The following is a 16,308-nucleotide window of genomic DNA, read 5'->3' as shown; positions in this document are numbered from 1 at the left end:
GATGAAAGCTAACCTTTTGCTAGAAAAATGCCTAGACACTCAAGATTTTGCAAGTAATTCCGAAGGCATTCTTGCACAGACATTCTGGGCTCATATTAACTCCTGAATGGAACTATGTGCTTTTGGGGGCTAAAGACCTTGACTTAACTATCTTTGAGTCCCCTGGATCAGAAGAGAGCTTGGGCCAGAGAAAGGGCTCAAAGAATATACATTGAAATTCATGGAATCTAGGCCAGTCTACAGTCTGTGCAGAAAAGCAAATAAATGGAATAAATTGCTCTGAGGTTCTTTTTTTTTTTTTTCCCAACAATACAAATCCAATCACATTACTTCTTTGCTTAATAAATCTCCAGGACTCCTCATGAAAAATTCCAAGCCCCCAGACCAGTCTATTGGGAAGATGGGTCTGGACCCCCTATTGGGTCCCCATCTTCCTTTTAGAGATTTTCCCTTTCTCTTGCTCTGCCCTGCTATGTGGGAAGGGGAGCCTTTTCACCATGATTGTGTCATCTGATTCTGGCTGCCACTGATCAGAGCACCAAGGTTGGATAGAAAATCCAGGCTGAGCCAATCTGTACACTGGGGCTTAGCCAACCTACCTTTGAGAATTTGAGCTCAGGAGCTCAGGTGGTAAGTGGGTTATGGGAGGGTGAGTCCCTGAGTTAAATGTTAAGTAGAATCTAGGCTTGAATCAGTTTCAATCCTCAAGCAACTATCTTCCAAATATAGGGGACAGAGATGCCATGAAAACATCAGAGAAAGCTAAACTTTAGTCTAGGCATGGTGGCTCACACTTGTAATCCCAGCACTTTGGTAGGTTGAGGTGGGGGGATTGCTTGAGCCCAGGAGTTCAAGGCCAGCCTGGGCAATACAGTGAGACTCCGTCTCTACAAAATGTAAAAAATCTGCTGGATGTGGTGGCACATGCCTATAGTCCCAGCTACTTGGAAGGCTGAGGCAGGAGAATCTCTTGAGTCCAAGGAGGTTGAGGCTGTGGTGAGCCTTGACTGCACCATTATACTCCAGCCTAGGTGACAGAGAGAGACCCTGTCTGGAAAGAAAGAAAAAGGAAAAAAAGAAAAAAGAAACAAAATTAGCCAAAAAAAAGAAACAAAGTGGCGCCTGTAATCGTAGCTACTTGGGAGGTGAGGCAGGAGAATCACATGAACCCGGGAGGCAGAGGCTGCAATGAGTCAAGATCATACCACTGCATTCCAGCCTGGGCAACAGAACAAGACTCCATCTCGGAACAAACACACACACAAACAAACAAATAAAACCAAGAAATGAAAGAAAAAGACAAAGAAAGCTGAACCTTCGGGCCGGGCGCGGTGGCTCAAGCCTGTAATCCCAGCACTTTGGGAGGCCGAGGCGGGTGGATCACGAGGTCGAGAGATCGAGACCATCCTGGTCAACATGGTGAAACCCCGTCTCTACTAAAATACAAAAAATTAGCTGGGCATGGTGGCGCGTGCCTGTAATCCCGGCTACTCAGGAGGCTGAGGCAGGAGAATTGCCTGAACCCAGGAGGCGGAGGTTGCGGTGAGCCGAGATCGTGCCATTGCACTCCAGCCTGGGTAACAAGAGCGAAACTCCGTCTCAAAAAAAAAAAAAAGAAAGCTGAACCTTCAAGAGAAGCCAGAGAATGAAGGGAAGATGCAGAGGAAGGAGTGGGGACCGCAGGAGGGTCACAGCAGGTGCAGAGCACAGCAGTTAAGAGTGGGGGGGGGCTCTGGTGTCAGCCTGCTTGAGGTTCAAGCCTCAGCTCTGCCATTTCCTTACACTGAGAAAGTTCTTCAACCTCTCTGAGCCCCAGTTTCCTTACCTAGAAAATAGGCTGATAATAACAGTATCTACCTCGGAGAACTGCTGTGTAGATTAAATGTGTTCGTACAAGCAAAGTGCTAGAACAGCTTCCAGTCACACACGGTGAGTGTCTAATAGATGCCAGCCATCATCGCAGGGGAAATCTCAGCCCACACCACCCGTCTGCTCAGATCACCCAGCGTCAGGGTGGCCTGGTCTCCATCTTTGCCTCCTGTCCTTGTTCTGATGCTGCCTGCTGTATCCTGTAAGTAAACCCAATTGCTGCATGGGTGAGTGTGAGAGGTTTCTAGCCCTGCAATGAATCCCCAGTAAGGACGCATGGTTGTCAAGTCCTTCTCATGTTGACTCTGACCCCTCTCTCTGGCCACTCCTGCCATGGGGTCTCAAAATTCACACTCCTCTAGCCGCACGCTGTCTTTGGTCAATTCGGCATGTCCGAGCTTCTTGCTCGCGGTCTGGTGAACTCCAATCCATCTTTCCAAATCCAGCCCATGCGACCCCTTCCCTCTGGAGTTCTCCCTGCTTTCTCCAGGCAGGGTTGACGGCTCCATCCTTGGGCTTCCCTCACCATTTTAACATACCTTGGAGATACTTACCACACATATCCCATCACAGGCACGCATGTGTGTGTGCACATGCGTGTGTAGCGTGTGCATGTGTGTGCATGTGTAGTGTGTGCGTGTATGTATGCATGCGTGTGTAGTGTGTGCGTGTGCGTGCATGTGAGCAAGTTTGCTTATCGCTGCCCAGAATCTGTGAGCACTGGGAGGATAGGAATGGGTTCTGAGGTTTTTCTCTGTGCCTCCAGCACCTAACCCACGGTGGGACACCTGACAGGTGCACCCCAAGTATTTGTTGGCTGCTGCTCAAGTTCATAAGGCTAGAAGGGTCAGGACCAGAATTCAGTTTTTTTGTTTTGTTTTGTTTTTAGAGACAGGGTCTTTCTCTGTTGCCCAAGCTAGAGTGCAGTGCTGCGATCATAGCTTACTGCAGCCTCAAACTCCTATGCTCAAGCAATTCTCTCACCTTAGCCTCCCAAGTAGCTAGGACTACAGGACAGCACAACCAAGCCCAACTCACTTTTAACATTTTTGTAATGATGGGGTCTCACTATGTTGCCCAGGCTGGTCTTGAACTCCTTGGCTCAAGCTATCCTCCCACCTTGGCCTCCTGAAACACTGGGATTACAGGTGTGGAACACTGTACCGGTCTGGGAAATATTTCTTGGTCATCTACTCTGCGTGAGGCACTAGGCTAGACATGAGGATGCCACAGGGGGCAAGAGAGTGCCGGTGCCCCGACAGGCCAGCTCTGGTGCCTCCCTAGCCTCAGGGCTTCTATAACTTACTGATTTTTAAAAAATATAGTCAAGTCTGACACAAGCCGTGTTTTAAAAAAATAGGTTTTGAGTTTCTTGATTTATACCCATTGAAAAAGAAAAATTCTGTAATACTTTATAAAATGAAATGTTTGAGGCTGGGTGTGGTGGCTCATGCCTGTAATTCCAGCACATTGGGAGGCTAAGGCAGGTGGATCACCTGAGCTCAGGAGTTCAAGACCAGCTTGGCCAAAATGGTGAAACCCTGTCTCTACTAAAAATACAAAAAATTAGCCAGGCCTGGTGGCAGGTGCCTGTAATACCAGCTACTCTGGAGGCTGAGGCAGGTAAATCACTTGAACCCAGGATGTGGGGGTGGCAGTAGCTGAGATAATGCCATTGCACTCCAGCCTGGGCAAAAAGAGCAAAACTCTGTCTCAAAAATAAAATAAAATGTTAGGTATATACAAAAGTAGACCTAATTTTTATATAATTTGTGAACCATAATCAAATGAACACCTAGAACTTACCACCCAAATGGAGACAAAGAGCAGGCAGCAGTAACACTGACACTTCCTGTGTGCCCTTCCCACTCCAGAGGTAACCTCTGTGTGCAGTTTTTCATCCCTTTGTTTCTCTGTAATTTTCCATAAGAATGCGTGGGTCCCTAAATTGTCATTTTGTTGCGTTTCTTTTTTTTTTTTAAGAAATAGAGTCTTGTTCTGTGGCCCAGGCTGGAGTGCAGTGGTGCAATCACAGCTTGAATGCCAAGGCTCAAACGATCCTCTTGCCTTAGCCTCCCAAGTAGCTTGGATTTCAGGTGCATGCTACCACGCCTGGCTATATTATGTAGAGATGGGGTCTTACTATGTTGCCCAGGCTGGCCTTGAACTCCTTGCCTCAAGCAATCCTCCCACCAGGGCCCCCAAAGTGCTGGGATTTCAAGTGTGAGCCACCGCACTGAACTTGGCTCAGTTATGACGGTATGCCGCATGTACTTTGCCACTTGTGCCACTCCTTCCTTAATGGTAAAAACAAAAAATCAAAAAAGCCCACTCACCTTCTTTATTTTATTTTAGCTTTATTCTAAGAAATAATATGCAGAATTGCTGGTTTTTCATTCCAGGGCTATATGTATTAAGTATTCATCGAAATAAAGATGTGATTGTTGGAATAACATCTTGGCAGCACACTTTAGGGGAGGAGTGTGGGTGCTGGGGTTGAAATTCTAGCTCTTGCCATTCATTGGTGGAATGGCCTTGGGCATCCAAATGTTTACTGCCTCAGTTTCCTTATTTGTAAAATGAGGACATACTAGTGGTTTTTAACAGGATGATTTTTACTCCTGGGGACACTCGGCAATTTTGGTAGAAATTTTTGGTCGTGACAACTGATTGGGGGGTGCTGACATCTTGTGGGCGGAGGTCAGGGATGCCTCAAAACACCCTACAGTGCACAGGACAGCCCCCACGGCAAAGAATGACCCAGCCCGCAGTGTCGGTAGTACTGAGGTTGAGACGCTCTGGGATATACCAGTAGTCAACCGCTCACAATTGTGGAGTGGGGGACACAGAGTGGGTCAGAGTGGGCAGCCAGTGGGTTTTAAGCTGAGCCCTACGAGAAGCTGCTCTCATCTTGTGAATCCTGGCAGGAGGGCACCTGCACAGGGAGGAACAGATTCCTGGGGAGTCTGTTCCTTTAAGAGCTGGGAGGTCCTATTTCCCCCAGAGGCTAGCAGGGGAAGCCTGCTCCAGTTTCTAACCTCTAGACAACTCCAGGGAAGGCCCACATAGTTGATGTTCTGCTGACAGATGCATGAATTATGCACCCAGCTATTGTACAGACCGCGGGGCCTGTTATTCTAAGGCAGGTACCCCTTTTGTACCTGAGATTGTGCCCTCCCTCTCCCTTCTCCTCAGCTCAAGGAGGCCTAGAAAAGGAGCAAAGCAGGGGCAGAGGCCCCACTGGATCCCAAGGTTGGGTGGTGGGGGGAGTGCCTGCTGCTCAGGGTTGGGTTGGGTTGGGAGGGTTGGAGCGCACCTGGCGTCTGTCTGTGTGAATGTGCATCACACAGCGTATGTGGTAATGCAGCACTGGGGGTCTCCCCGCCCCATCCCTCCTGGCCCTGCCTGCAAGATCTTTTTCTTTCCCAGATTCAGTGAAGCCCTTAGAGTCAGGGCGACACTTCCTGCCTGGGGAACTTCCCAATGTGAGTTACACCCTCTGTGCCTCAGTTTCCTCACCTGTAAGACAGGGATCATTGCAAGATTGCAATGAGAATTCAATTAAATGAGAATGCTCTTAGCTAGTGGCACAGTCACTCTTAACTTTTACTGTATTTATTTCTCCACAGCTTTACATTTATTTATAAGCTGATTTTGCACTTGGGTTTGAGTCCCAGGGCTATTGTCCCCCAGCTGTGTGGCCTTGGACAAGTCACTCCTCCTCTCTGAGCCTCTATTTCCTTTTTTCTAAAATGAAGATGAAGGTAACTCAGCACTTGCCACCAAACAGCCACTTAATATATACTGTTAGTAAATTATTATTCAGGGCTGGGTGCGGTGGCTCACACCTGTAATCCCAGCACTTTGGGAGGCCAAGGCAAGCGGATCACCTGAGGTCAGGAGTTCACGACCAGCCTGGCCAACATGGTGAAATCTGTCTCTACCAAATTTACAAAAATTAGCTAGGCGTGGTGGTGGATGCCTTTAATCCCAGCTACTTGGGAGGCTGAGGCAGGAGAATTGCTTGAACCTGGAAGATGGAGGCTGCAGTGAGCTGAGATCGAGCCACTGCACTCCAGCTTGGGCGACAACAGGGAAACTCCATCTCAAATAAATAAATATTCAGATAATTTATGGTCAACCCCACCCCAACCCTTGTACTGGTTGCTTCTGGAAACTAGGAGTAGGAGTGTAGACCCCCAGTGACTGCCTAAGGCAGCAGGCATCCTCTAAACAGCTCATGGACCCAGATGGATTGTGTTGATTTGGTTTCTGGGATAAGCCCCAGGAGTAGGGAACCAGCTACCACCTGGGAGTCGTCCGGCCCCAGCTCAGGCCTGGACAGGCCTCTGCTTTTCTGGGATGTGAGCCCAATTGGCTTTGGCAGAACTCCAGGAACCCAGAGGGCCGAGGCAGGAGCCAGCACCAGAGACAGGGAGGCTGTCCCCAAATTCCCTCCAAAGAGGTTCTGGATTCTGGAGCCTACCTGTCTGCACTAGATGGGAGAGGGGGCTTTGGTCCTCTGGGAGAAGAGACTGGCAGGTGGGGATACCTAGGGTGAAATTCAGGAGTGCTGGAGCCAGGCTCTCATCATCCTAATTGTCAGCTCCGGCTGTTGATCACAGAGAGGCCTACAGCCTGTTTATCGTGGCCTCTGCACACTTCTCTGCTGTTCCAGGAATGTGGATGAGGCACAGACTGTCCATGCAAAAAAGGGCTCAAGCTCCTCACTGGGAAGATGGGGAGACTCAAGCAGAGAAGGGAAGCGACTTGCCCACGGTCACACAGCCCACTGCGGTCAACACTGTTCAGTACCACTGGAAGCTCTGGCAAGCTGGAAGTGGCACCTAGTGCTGAAGGCTTGCAAATTGCTCTTCATAAATATGCAGTTTATAGCAGCACTGTTCATAATGGCTCCAAAGTGGAAACAACCCAAATGCCCATCAACTGATAAACGGATAGACAAAATACAGCTATCCATACAGTGGAATATTCTTCATCCATAAAAAGGAACGAAGTACTGATATATGCTACAACACAGATGAACCAAGAAAACACGGTGAGAGAAGTCAGACACAGAAAGCCATGTATTATATGATTCCATTTATATGAAATGTCCAGATAAAGCAAATCTATAGAGATGGAAAGTAGGTTAGTCATTGCCAGAGTGGAGGATAGGGATTAACAGTTAATGAGCATAAAGAATGTCATCGGGATGAAAGTGTTCCAAAAACTGATTTAGGGCAAAGGCTGCACAAAGTGATAAAATTTACTAAAAATTATCAAATTGCTGGACATGGGTGCATTATATGATATGTAAAGTAAAGCTCAATAAAATTATATAAAAATTGCTTTCCATCTTTCCATAAAGGGCAGCCCATTGCTTTTCTTTTTCTCTCTCTCTCTCTTTTTTTTTTTTTTTCTTTTGAGATGGCATCTTGCTCTATCACCCAGGTGGAGTGCAGTGGAGTGATCTCGGCTCACTGCAATCTTCACCTCCTGGGTTCAAGCGATTCTTGTGCCTCAGCCTCCCAAGTAGCTGGGATTACAGAAGCCTGCTACCACGTCCAGCTAATTTTTTAGTAGAGACGGGGTTTTATCATGTTGGCTAGGCTGGTCTCAAACTCTTGACCTCAGGTGATCCACCTGTCTTGGCCTCCCAAAGTGTTGGGATTACAGGCGTGAGCCACCACACCCGACCTTTTGTTTTTCTTTTTTTGAGACGGGATCTCACTCTGTTGCCCAGGCTGGAGTGCTGGGGTGTGATCTTGGCTAACTGCAGCCTCAACCTCCCTTTTTGTATTTTTTGTAGAGATGGGGTTTCGCCATGTCGCCCATGCTAGCCCATTGCTTTCCATCCCCCTAACACAGGATAGTTCACAGGAGAGAAGAAGCTGAACAAGCCACAGAGCTGCTGAGAGCCCTGCAGTGACTCCCCATTCACCCAGTTAAGTTCCAATTCCTGTGCATTTAGTTTGGATGTGCTTATTGAGCACTTACTAAGTGCTATGCTAGTTACTGAGCGTGCTGCATGAATAAGGAAGATAATTTCCTAGCCTCATGAACAGGTAGTGAGAGGCAGACCAAAAAACCCAGAAATATAAACCAGGAAAGAGGCAAGGTGACGTCAGATAGTGTTATATGCTGTGAGTTGTTGAGAACAGCAAACCAGGGGGGTTGATGAAGAAGCACTGGGGTGTCCATAGGAGGCTGCGTGCTCACGGCAGGCTTTTCTTAGGAGGTGTCTGGTTGCTGACACTTAAAGATAAGGAATGCGTGTCATTCAAAGATGCGAATATTCGGGTCGGGCACAGTGGCTCACGCCTGTAATCCCAGCACTTTGGGAGGCCGAGATGGGCGGATCATGAGGTCAGGAGATGGAGACCATCCTGGCTAACACAGTGAAACCCTGTCTCTACTAAAAATACAAAAAATTAGCCGGGTGCGGTGATGCGTGCCTGTAGTCCCAGCTACTCGGGAGGCTGAGACAGAAGAACACTTGAACCCAGGAAGCAGAGGTTGCAGTGAGCCGAGATCGTGCCATTGGACTCCAGCCTGGGCGACAAAACAAGACTCTGTCTCAAAAAAAAGATGCGAATATTCCAGGCAGAAGGCACAGAACGTATGAGAGCCTTGGGGTGGGAATAAGCCTGGTATATCAAGCAACACAAAGAAGCTCAGCGTGGCTGGGGCTGCGGAGCGAGAGGGGAGAGTGGGGTGGGCCTGATGAGGCATGATGAAGAGATCTGGATTTTATATTAAGATCACCTTTCTTCTCTCTCCTGACCATTTCCCCTGTTTCCCACTGTATTCCACACTGAATCCTGGAGAAACTACTTACAGTTCCCAAACTGCACCACTGCAAGTGCCTGCACCTCCAGACCTTTGCTGTTCCCTCTGCCTGGAGGGCCCTTCTGCTTACTGCAAACCCCATTCTCCCGGCTGGTTCCTACTGCCTATTAAGGCCTCAGCTTTGGGGCCCTCTGTGGGCCCCTGGTCTGGATTGGGTGTGCCAGTTCTCCAGGCTCCCACAGCCCCTGCGCATCTCTGATCACAGCCCTGGTGCTGCTGGCTGAAATTGTTTTCTCCTCTCTGTCCCACACTAAAGTGTCAGCTCCAGGAGGGCCTGGACTGGGTCAGTCTTGTTCACTGCCATGTTCTCTCCTGAAACAGTGCTTGTTACCAATGGGTGCTTCCTATATAGCTGACAAATGAATGAACAAGCAAATAAAGGAAACCGAGACTCAGAGACTGAAGTGACTTTTCAAGTTACAAGCAACTTGTAAGCGGTAGTTCCAGACCCACAGACTTGATCTCAGGTCTGTGGGTTTCCCCAAGACATTTTCAAGGACATAGGAGGAGGCGGCTACTGGCCCATCAAACCTTCTGTCCTTTTATGGTGCTTCCGCTTCCCCCAGCTTTAAGTGGGGATTACAGCTGGGGAGTTTTAATTAGAAGGGTCACTGGTACAGATCCAATTAAGGGGATTGGGAGCAGGCTGATGGGGTTGCCCGCATCCCCTTCAGGCAGGGGCCCCTGGCAGAGGCTGGGTGAGACATTGGAGTCAGGAGCCTGCAGGGGGCGCTCGTGGGCACAAAGGGACAGGAATCCTGGGCTTGTACAACAAAGGATGAAGGCAGAGGTCTTCGCCATGAGAAGAAAACAATCACAATGATGGAAAGAGGACGGAGGGCCACTGTGGAGGTTGCCCTAGCCATTACAACCCAGAGGCTTTTCTGCTGAGTTTATTTTTACTTGGTTGACCGAGTTTCAAAATTGGGAGATTTTACATAAAAATCCAGATTCTCAGATTCTTTTCTTCACTCAACCTGCATTCCCAGTGGCAACCATTGGCTAGAGCTAAGGAACAGCAACCTCTTGGGACAGGAACCGGCTCCCCAGAGTGCTGCAGGCCCTTCACCTGTTTTGTGCTCCATCTCTGCAGGCAGCTGGGTTTGCTGTCACCCACCCGCATGATGCAATAATGAAGACAACACCTGCCAAAGGGTATGAAGAACTTTCCAGACAAGATCTGCCTTGGACTGCACAAGCCAGGAACATGGGGGTTGCATTTGCTATATCCTGCCCTATCCTGTTTCCCCATACCCGGTCCATTGTCATCGCCAAGTCTTATCGATTCGAGTTCACCAACGTGTGTGCATCTGTTCCATTCTCTCCACCTGCACAGTCCCCACCCTTCCCCATCAGGACTTCTTTCTGGCCTCCCCAAAACCACTCTCTGGCCTGCTACTGTGAAGACTGCTAGCTGTCACCAACATCTATTCTTTCCCTCTTCCATTGTCATAGAGTTTAGCTGGACCCAGGGCTACCCAGAATAAAGACTGCATTTCCCAGCTTCCCTTGCAGTTAGATGTGAACATGTGATTAACATTGGCCAATGGAAGGTTGGCAGATAATACAAGCTCTGTCTCCTTTTCCTCCTTGCTGGCTGGGAGGCAGATATGCTGGGCAGAGCTGGAGCAACTGTCTTGGATCTGAGATGTAAGACTGGCCCTTTACAGAAAGTGTTTGCCAGCTCCTGATCTATCTCATAACATCCATCTTGTTTAAGCCACTCACTGGATTTTGGGGTCTCATTGTTACAGCTGCATAGACTCTCCCTGCCTAACTAACTCTCCAGCCTTGTCTTGTTCCATGCTGCTGTCTGCCCTCTCATTTCAGGCACATTAGCCAGTAGCCTTCCTTTGGTCACTCATAGTCTCCACTGTCTTCTCACCACTGGGCCTTTCCCACACTGTTCCTTCTGCCTGGAATGCTTTACCCTCCACTCCACCTGGTTACTTCCTACTCATCCTTCTTGGCTCAAGATCAAATCCCCAACCACAGGCTCTCATAGTGCCATGTCCTTCTCTTCATAACACTGTCCAAGTTGCAATTTCGCAGTACTGTCCACCTCTGCAGACTGTAAGCAGTGTGAGGGCTGGGGTTATATCTGATTTTTCTCAATCTTGAATCCTAGAGCACGTAGTAGATGCTCAATACATATGTATGGAACAAAGGATCTCATTTCATCCTGATAACAATCCTAAAGGTCCTGTTTTATAATTGGGGAAACTGAGGCTTAGAGAACCAATGTCCAGAGGAACAATTCAGAAAATAGTAGACGGTTGGGCATGGTGGCACAGGCCTGTAATCCCAGCACTTTGGGAGGCTGAGACGGGCAGATCACTTGAGGTCAGGAGTTTGAGACCAGCCTGGCCGACAAGGTGAAAACTTGTCTCTACTAAAAATACAAAAATTAGCTGGGTGTGGTGGCACACATCTGTAATCCCAGCTACTCAGGAGGCTGAGGCAGGAGAATCACTTGAGCCTGGGAGGTGGAGGTTACAGTGAGCTGAAATCATGCCACTGTACTCCAGTCTGGGCAACAGAGCAAGACCCTGTCTCAAAAAAAAAAAAAAAAAAAAAAGATAAAAGAAGAAAGTAGTAGTAGAGAGAGAGTTTAAACTGATGTCTATATACGCCTGGGACTTTTCTTATCCTAGTATCCTGGGGTCTGGTTTTCACTTATGCGTTCACTTCAACCATCTCCCTGAGGTAACTGCACTCCTCTTAACAAGCCCTGGGTTGGGCAACATCTTTCTAAAAGGCCAGCCAGGCTCCCAGGAGCCTCTCCAAAGGCAGGAATTCTGGGAGGTGGTGATGTCATCATCTCCTGCCCACCTGAGGACAATGGCCTCTGGTGGAAGAGGAGGAGAGACTGGAAACTGATCCCTGCAGAGGGAGGAGGAGATGAGGAGGCTTGTCTCTGGAAGGGAGAAATGCAGGACAAGTCCTCCCTGCCTGGGTGATTGCCAATTCCCTGTATTTGCTGAGGACATGAGCAGGTGAGGTAGGAACCGTCCGTGTTAACCGTGATGAATGGCATGGGTCCATCCCTGTTGTAGAGAGCAATGTATTGAATGAAAAACAAGAAGCACAGGGAGTGTTAGGCAAGGGCAGTGTCCGCGGGTTCTGCCAGCCACAAACCAGTTCCCTTGTCCCCTGAGTCTGTCAGGAGGGGGACTGGAGAGGGTAGTCTCTGAGAGCTTGACTAGGTGGCTGAGGTTGCTAATGGAAGCTAATTACATGAACAGAAAGACGCTGGGGTTAGGTAACACTCTGGCTAATGTCAGAATAATGGCTCTGTGAGTGGTCTTTTTTTGACAATAGCCAGATTTATTGGTTAATGTCCAATCTACTTTTTGAAAGAGGCATTTGGGTGGCTTAACAATAGATCTTTCTCATCTATTATGAAATTATAGCAGTTTCGTCTCACTAGAGATTCATATTGAGGTGAAATGGACATGTGGGTAGCTGGAAGACCTACTTTTAATTCTGGCTGGGCATCCTGAGGCAAGTGTCATCACGTCTCTGATCTTTCTCATGCAGTATCCACTGAGAGTCTAATAGGTCTCCAGTATAGTTCCTTTCTAGGTGGTGACTCGAGGATCTAGTGGCTCTATCATCTCAATAGGCGGCCTCCAGTCTTGCCAAGGCAGAGGAAGGGACAGTGTGGACAGGTCACACTTGTTCTTAAATGCCTGCACCCAAAAGTGATACACATCATTCCCTTCCTCAGCAGTGAGGCCTCTGGTCTCCTCCAGGGGGACACAGTAAGTGCTTTGAAACCTACAAAATGCTTTATAACAGGCTAAGGAGATGGTCCCCAATATGAGTGTATGCACAATATGATACACTGGAATGCAGAAACAAATGACTGGCATTTCTAGCTTTTACTGTGAAAACAAGAAATCAAGTCTATGAGTTAACATCAGCATCCCTGTTTACTCTGTGTGTCAGACAGCCATGGAGAAGGGAGAGGTGCCCTGGGGGGAGTTGGGGTGCTTCAGCTTAGGGGGGTCGGCAAGGAAGCCCTCATATCTTTGTTTGATGGCCACAATGCCATGTATGTGTGTCTGTGGTGAAGAGACTAGCACTCACAGGTATCTGGTTCCAGTCTTCTTCCTGGGCATAATGTCCATTTCCTTGAGGCAATCTGGTTCTGCATGGAGTCTGTGTAGATACTGGCAGAGGCATTTAAGAGTGGGTTTGAGTTCTCTTAAAACTTTGATAGGTAAAGTCAAAAGACTGTGGATTTGTTCATTACTGTAGCACAATCTAGCATCTTCCCACTAATTCATCTGGTTGAGTCAGGTTACAGATTCTATTCTCTGGTTTCAAGCTAACTAGTTCTCTCAGACAAGGACGAATGGCTTACAAAGATCCGGGAAAATGGGCGTGATGGCTCATACCTATGATCCCAGCACTTTGGGAGGCTGAGGTGGGAGGATCACTTAAGGCCAGGAGTTCAAGAGCAGCCTGGGGAATATAGTGTGAGACCTCCCCCGCGCCATGATCCCCCCATCTCTAAAACAAAATAAAACATAAAGATCCTGGTAAAACCACAAGGGCTTGGGGGTAGTATTAGTAATGGAAACACAGGAGAACATCAAGACAATGGCCGTACTGATGCTTCCTCTCCGTAGTCTGAGCCCTTTGTCAGTGACAACACAAAGTTAAAAATAATGATGATCTCATCAGATCTGACAAGAGGGTTGGCCAGAAAAGGGTTGAAATGATCAGGAAGAGTCTTTGTATGTGAATTTTCATCTACTTTCTTTTACAGTGAGCCCTATTCTCATTCATTCATCAAAGACAGAAAGAAGGCAGGATAAATGAAACTTGATAAGGAATGAATGAGTCAGATCCAGGGGAAGGGAGGCACTAGAATGTGTTGGTTAAGAACCAGGACTTGCATTTTATTCTCATTTTCCCAATTTGCCAGCTGTGAGGCCTTGGACAAGTTTCTTTTTCTTTTTTGTTTTTGTTTTTGTTTTGTTTTGCTTTTTTTGACATGGAGTCTTGCTCTGTTGCCCAGGCTGGAGTGCAGTGGTGCAATCTCGGCTCACTGCAACCTCTGCCTCCCAGGTTCAAGCAATTCTCCTGCCTCAGCCTCTCGAGTAGCTGGGACTACAGGTGCCCACCACCATGCCCAGCTAATTTTTGAATTTTTAGTAGAGACAGGGTTTCACCATGTTGGCCAGGATGATCTCGATCTCTTGACCTTGTGATCTGCCTGCCTGGGCCTCCCAAAGTGCCAAGATTACAGGAGTGAGCCAGTGCCCCTAGCCGGACACATTTCTTAACCTCACTGAGCCTCAGTTTATTCATCTGTGCAATGGGGATCACCAGAGTTCCTACCTCACAGGGTTGTCATGTGGGAATTCAATGAGACAATGCACATAGTGCCTGGCACACAGTAAGGCCTCAATGAATGTTAGATGTTCGTTTGTTTTAAAGCCTTGAGGAAGACTTCACCTTGATATAGGGAAGACTGCTCTAATGGTGACAGCTGCTAGAACGAGCTGTTATTATTATTCATTGGAAGGAGGCCAAACAGAAGGGAGGAATCAACAAGACCTGGGTTCAAATCTTGCCCTGACATTTACTGGCTGTTTGAATTTACACAAGGAACTTCATCTCTCTGAGCTTCAGTTTCCTCATCTATAAAAAGGGAATAGTAATACCTACATGGTCAGGTTCTTATAAGGATTTACCTCATTCATTCATCCATTCATTCATTCATGTGGGGATGTGCCAGGTAATCTTTTAGGCCCTGGTGATATAGCAGTAAACAATTCAGGCAAAAATCCCAGTTTGCAAGGAGCTGATGATCTTGTAGCGGGAAGGGGCACACAGTGAACAATCACAAGTCAACAGGATCATTTCAGGCCATGATAATTGCTATGAAAGAATGAAGCTGGTCAGGGGAAAGAGAATGACTATGAGAATGTTTACTTTAGCTGGGGTGGTCAAGGAGGGCCTCCTTGTGAAGGTGACGTTTGAGCTGAGACCTGAATGATAAGGAGGAGCTGGCCACATGACCATCAGTGGGGAAAGCATTCCAGGGAGACGAACAGCAAGTGCAAAGGCCCTGAGGTAAGAACGTGTTTGGCAAGTGTGGTTGAAGTAGGGTAAGTGGAGGGGAGAATAACAGGAAAGTGGTGGCTGGGCACAGTGGCTACGCCTGTAATCCTAGCACTTTGGGAGGCCAAAATGGGCAGATCACAAGGTCAGAAGTTTGAGACCAAATCTGGCTGACATAGTAAAACCCTGTCTCTACTAAAAATACAAAAAATTAGCTGGGTGTGGTAGTGTGCACCTGTAATCTTAGCTACTTGAGAGGCTGAGGCAGGAGGATCACGTGAACCCGGGAGGCAGAGGTTGCAGTGAGCCAAGATCGCGCCATTGCACTCAAGCCCAGGTGATGGTGCAAGACTCCATCTCAAAAAAAAAGAGGAAAGTGGTAAAGGGGGCGGGCCTTAGAGCACCTCTAGGCTACACACGGGGGCGGGGGGGTGGAACATGCTGTTATTGATAGTATCATTAGCAGCAGTCTTCCTCTGACTCCCTTTTTCATCCCCCACTAAGGACCTGCTTTTGAAAATAAGGACATCCATTCTTGTGGTTCTCCCAGAAGATCCCTTCCATTATTCAGCTATCCCACAGGAAACCATTCAGGGCAGCAACACTCCAAGTCCTTGGTCTAGTTGTTGAAAGGGAGGCTGACTCATTAGAGTGTAAGGAATAATGGCATTAACTGTGCAGGAAAGTGACAAGGAGGTGACTCTGGTCATGCAATGTTGAGCTTTGGTTGAATCCTTGGGGGTCTTGCCCTGCCACCTCCCAGGCTCTCAATTCTTGAGGCTCAGGGGTGAGATCTCTATGGGCCTCGGGCGACTTTGAGGAAAGCCATGTGTGCAAGAGACAAGTATCCATTTTCTACTTTTTTACAGAATCCTGATCTTCAACTGGCTTACATGACTATTTTGCTTAAAGACCACACCACACAGCCTCCCCTGCAGCTAGATGGAGGTCACGTGCGTGGGTCTGGTCAGTAAGATGGGAGTGGGAGTGTTGTGTGGGACTTCCAGTTTTGTTTGTTTTTATTTTTGAGACAGTGTCTCACTCAGCGCCCAAGCTGGAGTGTAGTGGCATCATCTTGGCTCATTGCAACCTCTGCCTCCCAGGCTCAAGCAGTTCTCCGCCTCAACCTCCTGAGTAGCTAGGATTACAGGCATGTACCATCACATCCGGCTAATTTTTTGTATTTTAGTAGAGATGGGGTGTCACCATGTTGACCAAGGTGTTTTCTAACTCCAGAGCTCAGGCAATCCGCCTGCCTTGGCCTCCCAAAGTCCTGGGATTACAGGCGTGAAGCCACCCCGCCCAGCCCCAGAATCTCATTAAAGCAGGGAAGGCTGCCTCTTTTTAGATTTTCCTCCATCCTGCTGCCAGGGACGATTACATGATGGCTGGAACTCTAGCAGCCACTGAGAGTCACGAGACTGAAAACCTCACTCTGGGAAAAGGAGAGCAGAAAGCTGGAATGAGCCTGGAGGCTTGATATCTCTGTAGAGCCACGGTGCTAGTCCC

The 16,308-nt window shown here is 48.1% G+C and overlaps 1 protein-coding gene across 3 annotated transcripts in view; it reads right to left on the bottom strand.

Annotated features, from left to right (window-relative positions):
* Positions 1–16,308, bottom strand: part of KCNB1 (potassium voltage-gated channel subfamily B member 1) — a 117,129-nt gene that overhangs the window by 11,922 nt on the left and 88,899 nt on the right. The window lies entirely within an intron of this gene.

The sequence above is a fragment of the Callithrix jacchus genome, chromosome 5 (genome assembly GCF_049354715.1).
Source record: "Callithrix jacchus isolate 240 chromosome 5, calJac240_pri, whole genome shotgun sequence".
Taxonomy (NCBI): domain Eukaryota; kingdom Metazoa; phylum Chordata; class Mammalia; order Primates; family Cebidae; genus Callithrix; species Callithrix jacchus.
Note: the sequence above shows the minus strand (reverse complement) of the source record. Positions and strands in the feature narration are given on the sequence as shown.